The sequence below is a fragment of the Schistocerca nitens genome, chromosome 7, assembly GCF_023898315.1.
Source record: "Schistocerca nitens isolate TAMUIC-IGC-003100 chromosome 7, iqSchNite1.1, whole genome shotgun sequence".
Lineage (NCBI taxonomy): Eukaryota > Metazoa > Arthropoda > Insecta > Orthoptera > Acrididae > Schistocerca > Schistocerca nitens.
In genome coordinates, this window is record NC_064620.1 from 208,605,167 (window position 1) to 208,625,221 (window position 20,055).

The window sequence follows — 20,055 nt, forward strand, 5'->3', positions numbered from 1 at the left end:
ACTAGACGACTTTCCGTCAATTACTGCGAAGTGCTGCCTCTCTGACAGGAAATTACGAATCCAGCGGAGTAGGAGGCGAAGAGTACTTTTTCTTGGTTTGGCTGTATGTTTGTCAGCTTCACTATGTTGTAATGTATGTCTTTATATATCTTGTTTTACACCGTATGTTTCATACCATAAATCTGATGATGGTATCATTCCGAAAGACATAATGATACGAAAAATTAAATTATGTATTGGTGATCAAGACAGATTTATTATTTTGAGGTTGATACTCTTTTGTCTATGTTTTGTACCATCCACGTGATAAATTTTTTGGCTACAGTGGGACGAGAGAAAATTGTGCCTCTAACAGTTATAAACATTATGTATTCGACGAACGAAAAAAATTATAAATATTAATTATTTATTTCATATTCTATGATGTAATTAGACATATCGTTGTGTATCATACAAAGACAATGCTAATTGTAAATTCCTTTTATGATCTGCGTTTGTCTTCTTTTGTTTTTACCTTTGGTTGGTTGGCTTTTGTAAGTTGCGGACGCATATCAAACTGAGGTCTGTTAAGAAATTTTAATTATTTGTTAATTATTACTTGAAAATAGCGTTCATTATTATTATAAATATGAGTGAATAATTATTTGTAAATTTATTTCCTCTCTCAGTAAGCATTATCTGTGTTAATTATTTCTTTCCGCTGCAACGAGCGCAGCCATTGATGATAGCGATTTGTATCGCTTTTTTGTCTGTGTTTTCCTTAGAAACAAATCAAATGTTTGCTTGATGAGGTCTAAATACTGCACAATATGAAAGTATAGTTTACTTATTTGCTCTAACAATAGAAAGTCTCTATCAATTGTCTGCCGCCATCTTAACAACTATCACAGCGGCAAATTCAAATTACGCAACTCTGCAGACATAAATGCTGAACGTAATAAAAATGTGTAAAAATAAATGTGCACCAGTGGTCCCGAACTCATTTTAATGAAAATAATTCGAATCAGATTGGTTCTTTAAAAACAGGGCGCATAGCACGATCCTTATAACAAACTTTTCTAGCTGATGTATGGAGCCGAAATTAATTACGCACGAGTTGCGAAGAATATTGTTTCAGGTAACATACGTCAGTGTGGTGCGCGGCTGATATTCGGTGGTTTCAATGATCATTTTGCTGAAGATAACTGTTTCCATCATAATCCATAATTGTATAGAATCTGTTGTATGAACTGTGATTTAGTGACACTTACACAACTTACAGACAACACTTTAACACGACGAACTTGGAGTTCTTTAGCAACTTGACCAAATCTTTAGCCGGGAGAAAAATTATGTAGTAATTACTCAGTGTAATGAAATAAGATTATCATTTTAATTTACGAATTAGTGAAATACCAAATCACTGAATAACCCAGCGAACGCCACAGTTTGCTTGAACAACAACATATGTCCACCTTTAGTTTTCACTTGAAGTATGTGAAAGAGAAGTAACCTGCTGAAAGTAATAACATTAAATGACCCTCGGAACATTCAGGCCGGAAATAGTTGTTTATTGGCTTCAACAGATTTTATACTATACTTGTGGGGATGTTATTGAACAGCTGAACACCAATGTGGAGTGCTTCCTTTCGACTAAGTTGGGTATTCACGCGTAACACATGCAGAAAATGGCATCAGGGAAATGTTGATGTTCAGTTCGTGGTGCTACTCTCATCAAACAAGAGCCAATGACAAACTATAAAGAAATACAGACACTGTAAAAATGTAATACAGCGGAAAAACCACATCATGTGGTGAGAAGCCATCAAGTAAAAAGCCCACTGATGATACTTCAACTGCAGTGAAACATGTCTCGGACAAAAAACTAAATTTTGTTTTGCTAAAGGTGGACCCCACCCAAAACATATCTTAAATGTTTTATTGTTCCGTTGTAAATGCGATACAGTTCTCGTGAGCGACCGATGGTGCCACTACCCATGCTGCGGAGAGTACGTTCGCAGACCATACGTTACTCTGAAAAGTGCTTTCAGTCCTATAACCACGCAGTCATACGCGATAGCTATGTCTAGCAGAGGGCACAAACGCCATCCCACTCAAAGGGACCGAGTGGCGCCAAGCTTATTACATAAAGGCAAAATAATGCCAGCCATGACACCCTACTGAGCGTAACATCACAGACATTCTGACGTGCGCTTCCAGCTACTGGGATAGTATACTAACAAAGCAGTTCAGACTAAATTTGTTCGTTGTCTCATGCTGACAGAGGGTTTTGTTTAAATTGTGCTAGAAATTCTCACCTCCGACTGGTCAGTACTACTTGCTCATACGTTTGTACTTAATATTTACACTGTCCATTCACCTTATACTGACCCCTTGTCAAAATCCCGAAAAAATACCTTTGGTAGCACAGACCTCGGTAGAAATGCAGTAACAAAGCCAGTTAGCTTCAGGAAGGTACCGACAGGGATGTGGAGCTATGTCGACTACAGTGCCACCACTAGCTGTGCTAGCTTCTCTGTTGAAGGTCCATGGCGCGAGCAGCTGGATCAAGGTGTTCCCACATAACCTCGTTTGGCCTTAAATCCGGGAAGTTTGATTCTCACCAGAGTACGGAAAATTCATCCTGCAGCTCTTGAAACCACGCACCTACACTGAGAGCTGTGTGACACGTTGCATTGTCTTGGTGAAAGATGCTCCGAGGAAAAGTAATTGCATGTAGGAGTCGACAGGATCCCAAGGATAGATCCATTTTGCCTTACAGGTTCACTAAAACGCCGAAGAATGCTCCGAAAACATTCCCTAGACAATAATGCTCTCTTCCCCCTGTGGTTCAAAATTCACTGATCGGAATCTGCACCCTTCCGACGATTGTTGAAGTAGTAAATGTAGTCCAGTAGCTGTCGAGGACCTGCTTTCACATTTTCACACTGTACACGACAACGGCCATCTGTCGGATGAGGTATAAGACGCGATTCATCTGAAAAGGCGACCTGCCTCCACTCATTGGACGTCCATTTGCGGCACTGGCTTCCAAATTCCAGCCTTCGGTGCCGAGGAACTACCGTCAGTATGGGTACATATGAACCAGGCGCTCGCTGCTGAGGCCCATACAGAACAATGGTAGCTAAACCGTCGTTGAGGAGACACTGTAGGTAGCCCTATCGTTCACCCGCGTTGTCAGTTGCTCAACAGTTGCACGGCTACTGTTCGTACACATCTTCGCAGCCGTCGATCACCCTTGTCGTCTATGGTCCATTGTGCACCACAGTTGTCTAGGGCCGAATTCGGATACAGTCTGTTTACCACGCACGGTATGCTTTAACCACGGTTCCACGTGAACAGTTTATAAACTTAGATGATTTGGAAATCCTTCCACCTTTGGTCCAAAATTCACTGATCATGCCTCTTTGGGCGCTAGACAAATCGTTCCGTTTTCTCTTTACGACAGCGACTGCGCTGATTTCCGCGTCTTCACCTCTCCCCCGCCATTACGACCCCCCCTCTCCTCCCCCTCACCAAGCCTCCTGTATGCGAACATAGGTAGTGGTCACATTAATGCGACTGGATCGTGTACTATGAATGGCTGCGGACGTTGGTCATCTTTGGTTGTGTGGTGGTACCAGTTTTTTAATAATTTGTGCATTGTCCATCTGCATGTCATTTATGGCTATTGATGCGCGTAGCCCCGCAGACCAAGCCTTTAAATTTACTGGCACATCCGTCTCTCATTGCCTTTGGGTCTTAAAAATGTTGGGTGTTCGTCGAAATACTGGTGGTTGTCGAAGACATCACCCAGCTTCCATCCCGTAAGCTGTTAGATGAGATAACCATTATACGAGGGCTATCCACAAAGTACATTACGTTTTGGAATTAAAAATAAATAAAGTATTGGAAATTTTTTTAATTATATACAGATGAAAGGCACACTTAAATACTACTTTTCTACATAGTTTCCGTTTAAAGTAAGGCACTTATCGTAGCGATGGACGAGCTTGGAAATTCCTTCGTCGTAAAATTCGGCCGCCTGCGCCTTCAACCATGTTGTTACCTCTACTTGAAGCTGTGCGTCGTCATCAAAAGGCTGCATAACCAACCACTTCTTCATTGCTGGGAATAAGTGGAAGTCGCTCGGTGCCAGGTCGGGACTGTACGGCGGATGAGGAAACAACTCCCACTTAAAAGATTCGAGAACTTCACGAGTGGCATTTGCCTTGTGGGCTGGGCGTTGTCGTGAATCTGCAAGATCTTTGAGCCCAACTTTCCCCTCAGCTTGTTTTGTATTGCTCCTCTGAGGTTGTGCAGAGTTTGGCAATACCTTTGAGGGTTTATTGTAGTGCCTCTTTCCAGGAAATCCACAAAAATCACACCTTTTCTGTCCGAAAAGACAGTCGCCACGTGGTTGAAGGCGCAGGCGGCCGAATTTTACGACGAAGGAATTTCCAAGCTCGTCCATCGCTAAGATAAGTGCCTTAATTTAAATGGAAACTATGTAGAAAAGTAGTATTTAAGTGTGGCTTTCATCTGTATATAATAAAAAAAATTTCCAATACTTTATTTATTTTTAATTCCAAAAAGTAATGTACTTTGTGGATAGCCCTCGTATCTTCTTTTATGTAGCCAAGAAACTCGTAAAACGACTATTTCGATAGTCGAAGATCACTGAAAAACTTACTTTTGCCTGCAATCAAATCGTTAAACAGTGTATAATACAAACGGCCAGGCAGACGTGTAACACCCACAGGATGTTTTCGAATTTTCCGAAACTTTCAGTGTTTTTATTTTTCAATAGAAGAAATGTTCTACATACAATGACATTCTCTTAACTAACTAGGTCTTAGCAATTATTCGAAAGTTGCGCTACCACTTGCTCACTTCACGAACCCGCTCTTCTGTGGAGAACACAAGACAGATCGAACAAAGCCTGTAGCAGGCGAAGAGCAGTCTCCTGATTTTACGCTCCCTCTGGCCTTTTTGGAAGTGTGACGTACATTGCTTCTAAATTAAAATACGTCATATACTCGCAGCAGTTGCCCAGCGGCAATGTGTACTTTTTTGAAGCACACTACAATTTACTTCATCACTGAGCTGTTTGACAGAATAATTATGAGTTACGTGAGAGAAGTGCTTCACGTTCATCAGAGCTCGATGGACACTGGTTCTGTATCAAGTTATCAGAAACGTAATTAATGTTGGTTAAATTGAACACCAGTTGTCTATTTACTTAAAACTCATTTCTTTGACAAGTCTGCTAACAAATATTAGATATTTGATGTGTGTAAATTATGAACGACAGGTTTCAAGGAATACGTAAAAAATTTTTTGTGCAACCTGAAATTGAGCCTTAGTTTTTTTCAAGTGATCTGTAGATTTCCTTACTATGCTCTAGATGCAAAACAATTTAATTTAAGTGATTATAAAGGGTTTATTTTTCACTGATGGCTTATCATCAGTTACACAAACTGATCGGCCTTGAGTCACATGAATGTTTATATAAACGCCTGTCAGTGAAAATAATTCCTAAACTCATAACTCAGATACAAGTTTATATTTAGACATTAGCAGCACCTATTCTCACAACATGATTATATATGTTAGTCTTAGGAAAGGCACTGTTTTATGAGAACTGTTTCCCAGCAATGTAGTTACATTCTTCACAACTGCCACTATGTGAGATGCGTTGCGACTCCATTTCTTGGCGAAATTACGAAGTAGACTACATCAGTGGCAGAAGAATACTGCTGCTGGGTGGTTCGGCAGTGCCACATTCGAAATACTATAGAAACGAAAAACTGGGAGTGGTAAGGTGTCAAGCCACAGAAAATCTAACACTGCATATAGAACAGATAATTTATTAACAATTTTGTGAGAAGTTATTATGCATATTTCTTCTTGCGAGATGAGATAAGACAAACTAAAGTAAATGGATAAAAATCATGAATGAATCGTTAATATACTAAACTTAAACCACATTCAGTTAAGGTTGTAACACGCCCCTTTATTTATCCGCTCGTTCGCGGATCTGAATAGCAGCCCAAAATTAGATAATTGATTAATGTGACCGTGTACCTAATGGGCTGGCAATCGGATTGGACTGCTCAGGGGATGTTACATTCCGTATTGTCCTTCGCAAATATGGTAATACGTACTGTTTGGTGGTAAGAAGGACACAACACAGTTTCACAAACAAGATCTATATTCTCAGCAAAAGCACAAAATAAGGAGACAGCCACTGCCTTCGTCAATACACTGTTAATGATGGTTAATCTTAGCACAGGTTTCTTTAATTATTCTTAATCGTCACACGCAACATCCAATCACTGTAATCCAAGTAATGCCGGCGCGGTAGACGCGGAAGTTCAATAGCGGCACTTAATATCACTCAAATAACTCTGTAACTAAACTTTCTTACTTTCCCGTATAATCCTAACACAAAGGGGTTAAACCACGGCGCTGGCCACTCCCTTTGCCGGTAATTTGCATTAATTCAACTGCTGGCTTCTGCACAGCTCTGCCCGCCTCGCGGGAACCTACCACACCCTGACTCCGCGCTCTCCACACTAACTCTTACTGCTCTCCGCCCAGTTCTTCCCGCCTCGCGGGAATCTACCCAAGCAGCACTCGGCACTCCGGTGAACCCCCTCTAGCTCTCGCGCCCTGCACACACTACTCGATAGTTGCCCTGTCGACCTGTGTGAGCGCAAACTTAGCAGTAAGGGCCTGCGGACCCCTTACATCCCCGCCCTCAAAAACTTCTTTTGAACCGCAGGTGAAAAAGAATCGGCAAGGGATTTAAAAACATAGTTACATTGAACAAAACATGCAATACAAATAATTAATGAATTTACAATTTTTCAAAATGATCCTGGACTCTGGTAGTGGGCTGCCTCCACAACAATTTCTACAAAAGGTTATTACATCACATAAATGGCATTGTGCAAAGTTACAATTTTTTCATCTCAACCAGCAATAGTCCTCTGTAGTCCAGTATCAAATGAAAACACACACAGCATATATACTCAAAAATTCTTACCTAAACACAGAATATATGAATTATTACTACAACATAGTTATCACAAGTTTTATATTCATTCTGAGACAATCTTCGACATGAAATATGCAACTCTAATTGTAATACATCACAAAGCACAAATGTAAATAAACCCTTCCCTCTTTCAAAAGTCCATTTTACAGCTAAATGCCCTAACCATGTCTTAGCAGGTTTACTCGGGTCCTGGTAGCCCTCACTCTTGGCCGGACCTCACCTGGAGTGTCCTTCGGTTTTTCGATTCCTCCGCCTCTTCCTCGGAAATCAGACGACTGATTAATATGAATCCTTGGGTCATTACTCCCTTCTCTGTTTTGATCATTAGCTTGCTTGTATTTCTGTGATCTAATAGACTCCAACTGCTCCAATATCTTCATTAAGGCCTCCCTATCTTTGATTAGGCTCCTGGATACGGTTCCTTGCCTTTTCTGATTCAATCTTCTTTTTATCACAGATACCATGACGTTATCATTCAGCGGTTGTTCCAAAATCTCGTTTCGTTTCCACAAATGTTTGGCAAATTCTTCCGACGTTCCTTTCCAATTACTAAGTGGTCTGCATCGTAGTGGTTCCTCAAGTGCTGCACACTGACGACTTTTGGGCCAGCATTTCTTCAGTAATCCTCCTCCAAACTGATCATAATTAGTAGTCCCTTTCTTCCTCTTGATTCCACAAGCGAAGGCCTCACCTTCGATTGCAACCCACTGGTCATCTTCTTATCGCTGCACGGTTATAGCATTTCTCGGATTGACTGCCAATTGGTTTTGCTTATCTCCTATCCCCTCAACCATATTGTTGCAGTGTCTCTGCATTTGCGTCACCTCGGTGATCTTTCCTCCCAATTCGGTTTTAGTTTCTTCAACATCGTCTTCTATCTTCTTTGTTAACTCTCCTTCCGTCTTCTTCACGTCTCCCTGGATCTGGTCTATATTTTTCTGTAGCTCACTTTCCTTCTCGTCGACGTTCATCTTCAATCGTTCTGGTAACTCCTGCATTTCCTTCTTCAGACTGCATTCCATCTTTGTGTACGATGTTTTGATCTCTTGTATATCTTCCTTTAGTGATTCTCTTGTTTCTCGTGAACTCTTCTCTAACGATGCGTTAATTTCTTGTAAACGCTTCTCTAACGATTTGTAACTTTCTTTAGTTTTTCGGAATTCTTCCTTTATCGAGTCTATCAACATCGACCACCTATCAGCGTCCTCTGAACCTGGCTTAGCTCTCATCGTTTGTCCCGGTGTCTCAGGATAACTAGTTGAATGTGCTGACGGGCTTCCTAATGACAGTCCACAATCACTGATCCCTGAATCATCTCTATCTTCCTGTCCTCTCCCTTTCCTTTCAACTACTGCCTCACAGACCTGCTTATCTTCAGAAGACATGTTTGGTTTATTTTTAATGCCCAGGCAAGTAATACAAAATAACCTCCAATAACCCAAAACACTCCTAATTATCATGAAACTAATCAAACAGTCCCTGCAATCCTTTCAGTTAATCCCCAAAATGATACAACATGCATGAGTACTGAACACAACCGCTCTCAAAAACCAAAATTTCCAATACCATTTTCACATACACAATTCCTGTAAAAAATGTTTCAAACAAGATAATCATAACACTCACAAAATCTATAAATGCAAATTCATCAAAACAATTATCATTTATACAATGCAGTGTGCATAAATAAGCATGCTAGACTTCAGAGTATGTTTCCCAACTTTTCGGAAATTACTGCAATTGAGCACTTTTCCTAATGTAAATACCAGTTAAAAACTGTTTATTTATCGTGAAGACTGCACACTGCAATTTACTGTTATGTTAACCCGTCGTCTTCACTCACCAACCGACGTTACCGCGAGCCGCGATGTTTTGACGTTTGAGCCACTGTCCCGCCGCTGGAGCTCGCATGAAGTTGAAGATCAGCTGCAAGGCGACGTAGTTCCCCGTCGACCGCTCCGTGGCGCTGCAGGCGGGCGTAGTTCGTAGTTCGGCCGCTAGATGCCGGAACTGCGCTCGTTGTCTCGAAGTTGCGTCGCTCCGTGGCGCTGTAGGCGGTCGTAGTTCGTAGTTCGGTCGCTAGATGCTGGGACTGCTCTCGGTATCTCGAAGTTGCGGCCCTCGCCGTGGTGTTGTGTGAAATCACTTCGCGGATCGAAGCTCTTTGGTGCAACTGCTACGTGGCTCTGCGTGACGTCACTCACTAATTGCGTCGCCACAATACGTTATCCTCAGCATACCAGTTTATGGGTCCACACGAAACCGTCCGATTTTCACCGTTCAAAAAGCAATTTCCGTCAACATTTTACCACAAAACACCTTTCCAACAACTTTTGTGACGAAATCTTGGCTCGTCTCACTATTTTACTGTTCACACGTGTCTTTCTTTAGCGTCCACTTTTCACAGTTTTTGTGCGAATTTTTGCATTTGCACTTTACAACACAGTTTATTGACGCTATTTGGCTATTTAATATGGCAAGAAAAACAGTTTAGTCACAATCGTAAGATATTATTACTTCGTATTTTTCAAAAAATGCACTGTTCTTTATCGCGATTTTAACGTTCATGCACTGTCCCGATTCCACATTGAAAAATTAGTATGACTCATCCGAAAATTGCACTTGTCCTTTCACGGTAAGCCAAGGGTGGGGCACGCCCTTTTATTTATCCACTCGTTCGCGGATCTGAATAGCAGCCCAAAATTAGATAATTGATTAATGTGACCGTGTACCTAATGGGCTGGCAATCGGATTGGACTGCTCAGGGGATGTTACATTCCGTATTGTCCTTCGCAAATATGGTAATACGTACTGTTTGGTGGTAAGAAGGACACAACACAGTTTCACAAACAAGATCTATATTCTCAGCAAAAGCACAAAATAAGGAGACAGCCACTGCCTTCGTCAATACACTGTTAATGATGGTTAATCTTAGCACAGGTTTCTTTAATTATTCTTAATCGTCACACGCAACATCCAATCACTGTAATCCAAGTAATGCCGGCGCGGTAGACGCGGAAGTTCAATAGCGGCACTTAATATCACTCAAATAACTCTGTAACTAAACTTTCTTACTTTCCCGTATAATCCTAACACAAAGGGGTTAAACCACGGCGCTGGCCACTCCCTTTGCCGGTAATTTGCATTAATTCAACTGCTGGCTTCTGCACAGCTCTGCCCGCCTCGCGGGAACCTACCACACCCTGACTCCACGCTCTCCACACTAACTCTTACTGCTCTCCGCCCAGTTCTTCCCGCCTCGCGGGAATCTACCCAAGCAGCACTCGGCACTCCGGTGAACCCCCTCTAGCTCTCGCGCCCTGCACACACTACTCGATAGTTGCCCTGTCGACCTGTGTGAGCGCAAACTTAGCAGTAAGGGCCTGCGGACCCCTTACAAGGTTCGAAAGCGTGTCATCGCATCGACGTTCTATCAAACAAATTTCTAAAGCAGTAGTAGTAGTAGTAGTAGTAGTAGTTGTTGTTGTTGTTGTGGTTGTTGTAGCTTTATTCATCAATAGATCTCTTTTTACAAGGGTATAGGACATGTCAAAGTATTTACAAGTTTAGACCAATTTAAAATAAGCTATTTCGTATACACATATGTTTACAAACTTCTAGTTAGAGTCAATCATTAGATTTACTCCTGGTATACAATACTTTTTATTTACAAATAACTTATTAAAAAATATAATGCCACACTGTTCACTCATATCTCACTATCAGTCACTGCACGCACTATACACACATTATTTCATAGAATTTCATTCACTACACACACAAACACACACACTTCTGATCTCGCGGCCATTTCCTGTATCACCACTTCCCATTTGCTATCCTGAAAAACTGAGTCAGCTTCCTTCTATAATGAGTAAGATGTTGGGCTCAAAAAGAGGAATGCAATGGATAGACTGGAGGTAAGTTTTTCTAGAAAAGGAAAAAAAAGAAGGAAAAAACATAGTGTGTAGGTATTATGTGGAATGTTGATGTTTTTTAATCATTATTATAATTTATTTGTATAACATTTTTTTTCAAACCCCTACTCTGTTTTATCTAACTAATCCTTCAGTGTAAAAATGTGTAGCATAATAGGTAATTTTTAGCTGCCTTTTTAAATAAGTGAATTTTTGCAATTTTTTTAATCTCATTTCGTAATTTATTGAAGTTTTATTCCTTGGTAGGAAATTCTGTTTTGAGTTTTATGTTTATGTTTTCTTGGCAAGTGTAAGTTAAGTATAGCTCTTGTTCCATGGTCATGGACAGAACTGTTTGTACAGTAATTAGCAATCTTAGTTTTGATGTGTGCAACTGACTGGTAGATGTATTCACGTGGTGCAGTTAAAATCCCGTTTTTTGAACAGATCTGTACAATGATTTGGACCACCATTTTTGCTTATGATTCTCATGGCTCTTTCCTGGAGTCTGAAAATCGTGTTCATGTTTCATGCAACTGTTCCCTAAAAAAGAATTCCATAGCTAAGAACTGAATGTTCATATGAATAGTATGTAACTAAAAGACACCGCATGCTACACACTGATGATAGGATTCTAAGGTCATAACATGCTGACGACATTCTGTTTGCAAGTTCTGTTGTGCGTTCACACCACTTCGACTGAGAATCAGTATTCATTACTAGAAATTTTGCATTTGTTACTCACTCAATACAGGTGCCATCTACATTTAGTGTAACATTGTCATTTTCCCTCTTCAAACTGAAATTAATGGCATTAGTTTTCTTTATGTTCAATGTCACATTATTGCTTATTGACCAATTGTAAAATTGCTTGAGAGCACAGTCAGAAAAATTCACCTATTACCAGAGACACAGAAAATTTTCAGATAACTCATATTCCGAAGAAAAATACATCAGTCCAGAGCTGTAAACCCTGCAAATCGTATAACCACTACGCAGCCATAACATATAGGCCTTAGTTAAACCAGAAGGATAATACTTAATATCTTTGGATAACATACAAATGACTCAGGCTCATTTAATAAAGGAACGTATAAATATAGTTTCAAAAGCAACAACGCCCATAAGACTTCAACTAGAGTAACAAGTGTTTGAATTAGTCTTCTGTATATAATAAAATCACATGAAGACAACACAAAAACTGATAAAGTAAGAGAACCGGCTACTAAAGCGCTAAACAAGAATTACTGCAACATGAAAAGGGAGAAACATTTAGCAACGTAAGTTAGTCACCGGTAAATTGAAAAATGAAATTAACTTCATCCTAAAGTACATATTGTCACAGTGAATAGTTCAAGAATTCTGTAGCCAAGCAACATATTAACTCCCAGGGCCGTCATCAACCAAACCCGAGCGACGAAATATTATTCAGTTCCGGATATTGCTCGTAGCGTCGATGTCCCACATGATTGTTAGCCCTTATCCTTGGACAGCCATCGTCCATCCCAGCAGCTGCGTCTAAATGTTGAGTTTGCGAAAATACATTGTTACATACAATCTGATGTTACTTTCACTGTTTAAAATATTATTCAGCCAGATTTTGCACACATTGTCATCTTATTGCCTATAATCCCTTTTTTTTTAAGGACGCTCCTGGATCCTTTTTGAACACATTCTACCACATGAGGAACATTTTCTCTAAGGTTACGTAACTTACCGCTCTCAAAATGTGGTAGTTACTTCTAATTAATAAGATAAACAAATATGTCTACCATTTTTTAATATAAGTTTTAGAAATCTCGCAACATATATTGAAATTTGTGAGTATGACACATAGCAATTTTTATTTGCACAAAAATTTAATTCAACTTGACAGCAATGCTCTCTGAGAAGTCTTGTAGCACAGAGAGTTGGCATACATTGTCATTATATTATTGCCTATAATCCGCTTTTTTTGTAAAGACGTTCCTGGATCCTATTTGAACACATACTACCACATGAGGAAAATTTTCTCTAAGGTTACGTAACTTACCGCTTTCAAAATGTGGTAGGTTCTGCTTATTAATAAGATAAACAAATCTGTCTACCAGTTTTTAATATAATTTTTAGAACTCTTGCAATATATTTTTAGATTTGTGAGTATGACACAAAGCAATTTTTATTCCACAAAAATTTAAATCAACTTCAGCAATGCTCTCTGAAAACACTTGTACCACGGGGAGTTGTGTTGCAGTACGTAAAAAGTATGTAGCGAATTTCACCTTTTTATCTGCAATGGTTCGAAAGAAAATGTTCCTTTTACACGGAAAAATGAAAGTTGCGGAGAACGCAGAAATAAAACTTTATTTGAATTTATGCCAGAAGTAAATACCATGATGTTGGCCATAACCTTGCATTTGCATTTCGGTCTCCATGCCTAGCTCTTTTCTTCTAGTCGGATACTTCTGGTGTGTTCTTTTGACAATATACTCCAGTGACATTTCAGAAATAGCAATACACACATCATCAAAGTTCTTCAATAGGTTTCCAGTGGATCAACAGGCATCAAATCTTAGACTCATAAGGATTACGATTCTTCCAGTATAGCCATCATCGAACCACAGATGAGCATTAAAAGAGGAAATTTTAACAATATTATATGAGGAAAAGTTACGTTTGGGTGTCTCTTCTGAATGAGGTTATTAAAGTTTTCGTTAGGGTTTTGTGTTCCTCGATGTGTGCATTTCTTTAATAAATCTTAATTAATCGAAGCGAAGGGTGGGGGTGTTATTGCCTTCTGTACTCTAGAGATGTCTTATCCATTGGCAGGAAATAATAAAATATCGCAGCCAAGAAGAACGTCGTGTAGAAAATGGCAAGTGGCAAGGCGTACTATTTGAAACAAGATGACATAGTAGCATGTATTTCGAAATATTCCTAACATGCTACAGAATGTGACACAAAAATTTATCATCCTTGGCTAATTTTACATATCCCCCCTCCCCCCCCCACTCCCCCAAATTCGGTGTGGCAGAGCGCACTGGTGCATCCTGGCGAGAAGCGAAGGAGTAAGTTACTTGGCTATAGGCAAAGACGTCACACCACGCTTTTGATTACATATCGAAATAGCGCGCAGTCAGTATCGCTCTTCAGACTTCATGTCCAAAGGATTGACGGTTGGACCACCTGCCCGTTTCCCTTGGTGAGCGAACGGTCACTCTGACGTTAGAGGATACCTGAGGAACACCCCACCAGTTAAGTCGAGTTTTGGAGATGAGGTCTGAAGAGGAATAGGACACGGTACAATCACCATATGGAAATATCTTCATTTACAATGACAAAGAAAACCTACAGACTTCATTATAAAATAATTCTCAACTGTTAGCAAAAAAAGTAAATTTTCCAGGGGCTTTCTTCGGAGTTACAGTTACCAGGGGCTATCTTCGGTAATACTTCCTTATTAAATTCTTACCCCCATACCCTCACCCACTCTCACCCCCACCTTTCACTGGGGTAATGAACCTAACTCTACCTGTTGTTATGTATAAATATTTCGTAGGCAAAGAAATGTAATGTGTTGGAAAATCGGGTGACTTCATTCTCATTTTCTCCTAAAATATGAAGAGTTCGAACCGATTGCATATTGAAATTTTAAACTTCCAGGCGTATAGAATGTCAATGAAAAGTCGCACGTCTGTCGGGTGTCCAGGTGAATGGACGGCAGTTCGCCACTAATTTCATGGCATATTGAGTGCAGAGTCTTTAACTACAATTTACGGGGATCTAATGCACACCACTGTATCTGACAGAGATGCCAGTCCGTGATATGCGTAGCAGTTCTGGCAATGGATGAAGCTTAAATTAGAAGACTTTTCCTATCTTTAAAGAATCTAGTAACTTCCACTCACAGGATTTATCACAACTATCTCGTATCTAAAGCGCAATTGGGGAAAACCAACTTATCAGTGCTTGACTGGAATACCACAACTAAGTACACTTGTGTCTACTAAAACTGCAATACCTTGAAGATCAAATTGCATAAACTGTACTACAAGCCTCGATATGCAAGTGAGTAGTATTTGAGCAAAGCTACAAAAGGCAAGTACGGCTAGCGCCATCTAGATTTTGACAAGACATTATGATCACCAGCTTAATAGCTTGTTTAGTCATCGTTGGAACAAAATGCATCAGTTATTCTACGTATCAGGGATCGGACAGTTTGTAGGTAGGTTTGTGGAGGTTGTTGTATCAGATGTCTACGCATAAGTCACGTAATTCGCGTAAATAACTGGCTGCTGATCTGCGTACGCGGTGATGGAGCCCGTTAGTGACCCAGACGGGTACCATACTGTTTACATTAGGAGAATTTGGTAGTCGAGACATCAACGTGAGTTCACTATAGTGGTCCTCAAACAACTGTAGTACGGTTTTGGCTCCGAGATACGGACAATTATGCTGGTAAAAGATGAAATCGCCGTCGTGGAAGACAAAATGGTTCAAATGGCTCTGAGCACTATGGGACTCAACTGCTGTGGTCATTAGTCCCCTAGAACTTAGAACTAGTTAAACCTAACTAACCTAAGGACATCACAAACATCCATGCCCGAGGCAGGATTCGAACCTGCGACCGTAGCGGTCTTGCGGTTCCAGAGTGCAGCGCCTTTAACCGCACGGCCACTTCGGCCGGCTCGTGGAAGACATAAAGCATGAAAGGACAGGTGGTGCGTAGCTTTCAGCGTGTCTTGGATTATTACCATAGGTCCCTAGAAAGCGCAGTAGAATGTCTGCCATAGAGCAATACTCTCCCACCACCCTGCGTCCGTAGCGTGCTGCACGTTTCGAGCCGCCTTTCACCTCAATGAGGTCGTTTGTATAGAGATCATTGACCTAGTGTAACAGAAATGTGATTCGCCCGAAGAACCGACACGTTTGCATTGACCTATGATCGAATCTCAATGGTACGACGCCCACTGCTATCGTAATTGACGATGTCGTTGGGTCGACGTGAGAATACTGGCAGTGATCTGTTGCGGAGCTCCATGTTCAACAATGTACGGTGAAAGGTGTGCTCCGAAACACTTGTTCATGCACCAGCATTATGCTCTTTCGGCAGAGATGCCACAGGTCACCATTTTTCCTACTTTATAGAGCAGACAAGCGTCGAACCCCACGTTCTGTGAAGAGTGGTGGTCGTCCAACCATTTAGGCCTAGTGCTAGTACCACTGTCCTTCTACCTCTTTCCGTAGATGCTCACGGAGGTAGCACGTGAACATTCGACCAACTTCGCCGTTTTCTAGATAATCGTTCACAGGCTCTGCGTAATAATAACATGGGCTTTTGCAAAGTCGCTTATCTCAATGTATTTCCCCCCTTCCAGCACCGCTCTTTTCTAGAGTGATCCCCCGTCTGTGTCTGCTCCGCTTAAATACTTTTGTTAGCACGTCACGTGCCGCCACCATGTGGCATCCTACCTTGCGTTGGAAATTGGTCACATTGTTTTGGCTTACGTCCTACCTGGCGTTGGAGATTGGTCACATTGTTTTGGCTTACAAGTGTATACAAGCAATAACTATGTAGCGGGTTTTATCCAGGTACCGTATCTTATGTTTATTGATTGCGAGAAGATTGTATTCTGCCTGATATAAGAACGTGAGACGTCTACCAGAGCGTATGAGAACTTGACAGAGTTTGGATTATAGCGCTTTGGTTGGGATCCCACTACTGATATTAGAGAGTGGAATTCAAATCCATGGGTTCAGCATTGCCACAGTCATATAATGCCACAGTCATACCACGAAAGATCTTCGTGGCCTCATGCGACTGGCGCCTGGGAAGACGTACTGTTAGCTCGACTGCGGGCGACTATACAGCCATGTCACGTACCGTTTCTGGAAACGGACTTTTTTTGCAGCAAGATAAGTACCCACGTGGACACTACGATGTCATTTGGAGCACGATGGACTGTCAGCACTTGACCGTTGTTGAAGCTTCTCTTGCCTCGGAGAAGAGACAGTCGCGCTTAAGGTGGTGCCTCGAGTGACAAGACTGGACACAGGCGTTACATCATATCATATTGTCAGACTACCCGCTGTTCTGCATATAGTGACACGATGGACGTATCGGCATTTTTGGAAACTTCTTTGAAGTTGACAGTCCGCATTCTTCATACAGTTCCAGCAGCTGCCGTGACAGTATGTGATTCCAATAACGCACAAAACACGATCACATATGGTTCCTATAAATGGTAATTTGAAGAGCAGAGGTTACGTTTCGTACCTGTCAATGGCAGTAGCTCTGCCGTATTTTCTATGTCTCCATATTACTGAACTTGCTGTGAGATCGATAGCTCGCACTCGGGCAGTTGAGCCCTTTCTTTGCCGATTTGAGTATCTTCTGTCTCTCTCTGTGGTATGAATGAAGGACTAGAGCGATTGAGATGTAGGTGGTTGAGGCGGACGTTGTTGGTAGTGGTATCCGGTGGAGCGTACAAGTTTCTTGGGGAGCAGTTGACCACTATTCATGGCGCGAGGATTTTCTGGTGCGAGCGTCGTGAGCTGGCGTTTACCTTACATGACCATCCGGTTGTTGACCTGATTTGTTAGGCGAGGTTGCTTCTGTCCTGGCTGGGCTAATTCGCGTAGTTTCGGGGTTCATCTGGAGAATGCACGATTGGGTGAAGCCTAAGGATAGTGCCGCAGGCAGCCCTAATCCCTCGGAACGTCTTCATAGTGGGATTTTCCCCGACTCCGGGTCAATGCCATTTTGGTTTTCTGGTAGAGGACAGAGTCACGTCCTGCCTCTTTCTGTTTATGGGTGAGCGTGATTTTTAATGTACGCCAGAGGAGGAAAGGCCTTGATACAAATTTTCATTTGTCGCTTCAGTCTGCATATACACATTGTGTTTAAGAACTCAAAAGATCGTGGAACCGTAAAGTCCGTTTGTCATCAAAAATTAGAATTAGTTAACTGTTAATACGAACCTTGGTATTCAGGATTTTAAGTTGCAATTTTCTTGAAGTTGTTGATAAACAAACACGAAATTTCTCAACCTTACGCGCCTGGGGGCCATCGCATAAATGTTTCTGTGAATTGCTGGGAAATGGCACACCAACGTTTTGCCCTTTGTTGTAATATTTGTACAAGGTATTCCGACGTCTGCATCAAGCTTCTAGGGTGATAGATAACACCTTGGGGAACAACAGATGTTAGGGACAAAAAGTTGTCTGATGCTTCAAGTGACGCTAGGCATTGTTTTGCGTTGACTAAGCCCATGAAAGGCAGCACGCATGTGACGCTAGGCATTGTTTTGCGTTGACTAAGCCCATGAAAGGCAGCACGCATGTGCCTTGTGTGTTGCCTGTAATTCAGTCATCTGCTCCATGTGAAAGTGGATAGGTCCAGAAAACTAAAGCTTCTCTATTCCCTCTAAAATACATTTCTCTGCACTAGCATACTTACTGTCAAGGTTTCCTTGTTGAAAATGATTCTATCAATTTCCTGAGGTAGGCAGTACGCTGCACATCTAATCAGTAGACACTGCTAGTAAAATCTCGGCATCCCAGGCCAAACACTAAAGATGCCTAACTCATGTCTCGTATCTAATAAATGTTAATTTAATTTATCCACATTTTGTGGCTTCAAACGTGACTGTACTCAATGCACTCGAGGTTTGAATTAACAAAACGCCTTCAGTCACAATTTTTCGTGTTTTATTCAGTAAACGATGCATTTCGGAATCTGTGGGTCCATATTCAGGTGTAATTCGTCTTAATACATGCTTTATTTGTTCTCTTGAATGAGATAAAACGCATATCCTGTCTCGAAAAGGTTTGATGTTAGGAAATTCGTAACCTAACATCAAACATTTTCGTGACAGGAATATGCATTTCATCTCATTCATGAGGAGAAATAAACGAATTACACCTGAAGATGGACCCACAGGGACCGAAATGCATTGTATACTGAAGAAAACACGAAAAAGTATGACTGAAGTCGTTTTTCTAATTCATACCTCGAGTCTAGTAAGTATCGTTCACCATGACGTGATCAATCATCCCCAGAATTTTGAAACAAAGACTTCGTAACATATAGACATATACTTCTCTCTCCGTAGCCGATGTCGCTAACGCAAACCTGTGCTGCGCAGCTTGTTTCGGAGACAAGGCGGTTCGAATCCTCGTGGTGGACTGCTAGTATTTTGACGTCAAGGGCAGGAAAAGTGGTGGTGCAAAGTTTCTGATAACCAGTCTTTACGCCAACGCCCAAACTTCTCAGCAGTGTGTCAAGGAATGAGGGCATCACACACTGTTGATGGTGATACATTCGTCCGGTGGGGACATTAAGCTCGGAGGACCCATTGGTGCTTTTCGCGAGGAATATACTATGTGCCAGCACTGGGTTTACCCTCTCCCTCCCCTCTATCCATAACAACACAAACCCAGTACTACATTCGGCGAAAACCCATCACAGTAATCCAGAGTATATAGATACACATCTGATACTCCATTACATTCCGGAAAATGGCAACGGCTAACCAGCTCCACTAGGACCTGACCATGAGCAGCGGTGCAGGATTCCAGCACCTGCTCCCCACATTCTCGTTCCATGTGCGTTATGTATATACCAGCGAAAAAATGCTCCCATCGGAGCACAATAAATTCGAATATGTTCCTGCTTGTTTAAAAGACTATCAAAAGTGGGGTACAAGCTGCCACATTCTACATCCTCAGCACCTTTAAAAATATTCTGAAAACTTTTCGCGTGTGAAAAAGCGCGCTTTTTTAACATACAACTAACTTTAAACTCCCACAAACTCACTAGGCCATCGCTGTAAGTTGCTCATGCCCATTCACTCCCAGTTACCCTTTCTCACTCACTCATTAAGCCTACCACGTCGTCATTATCGCATTCTGTCTCTCAGTCCTCCTATGTTACAGCCGCAGTCCCCTTCGCTCTGTCTGTCTCACTGTCACCATCTCGCTCTTGCTCACTCTTACTGCTAATATCTCATTCCTTTTTTCCTACTACTGCTGTCCCTTCTCACACTCACTATCTCTCTGTTCCTCGTTTTCATTGTCATTATCACTGGCTCTTACCCACTCTTACTTCCTCTTTAT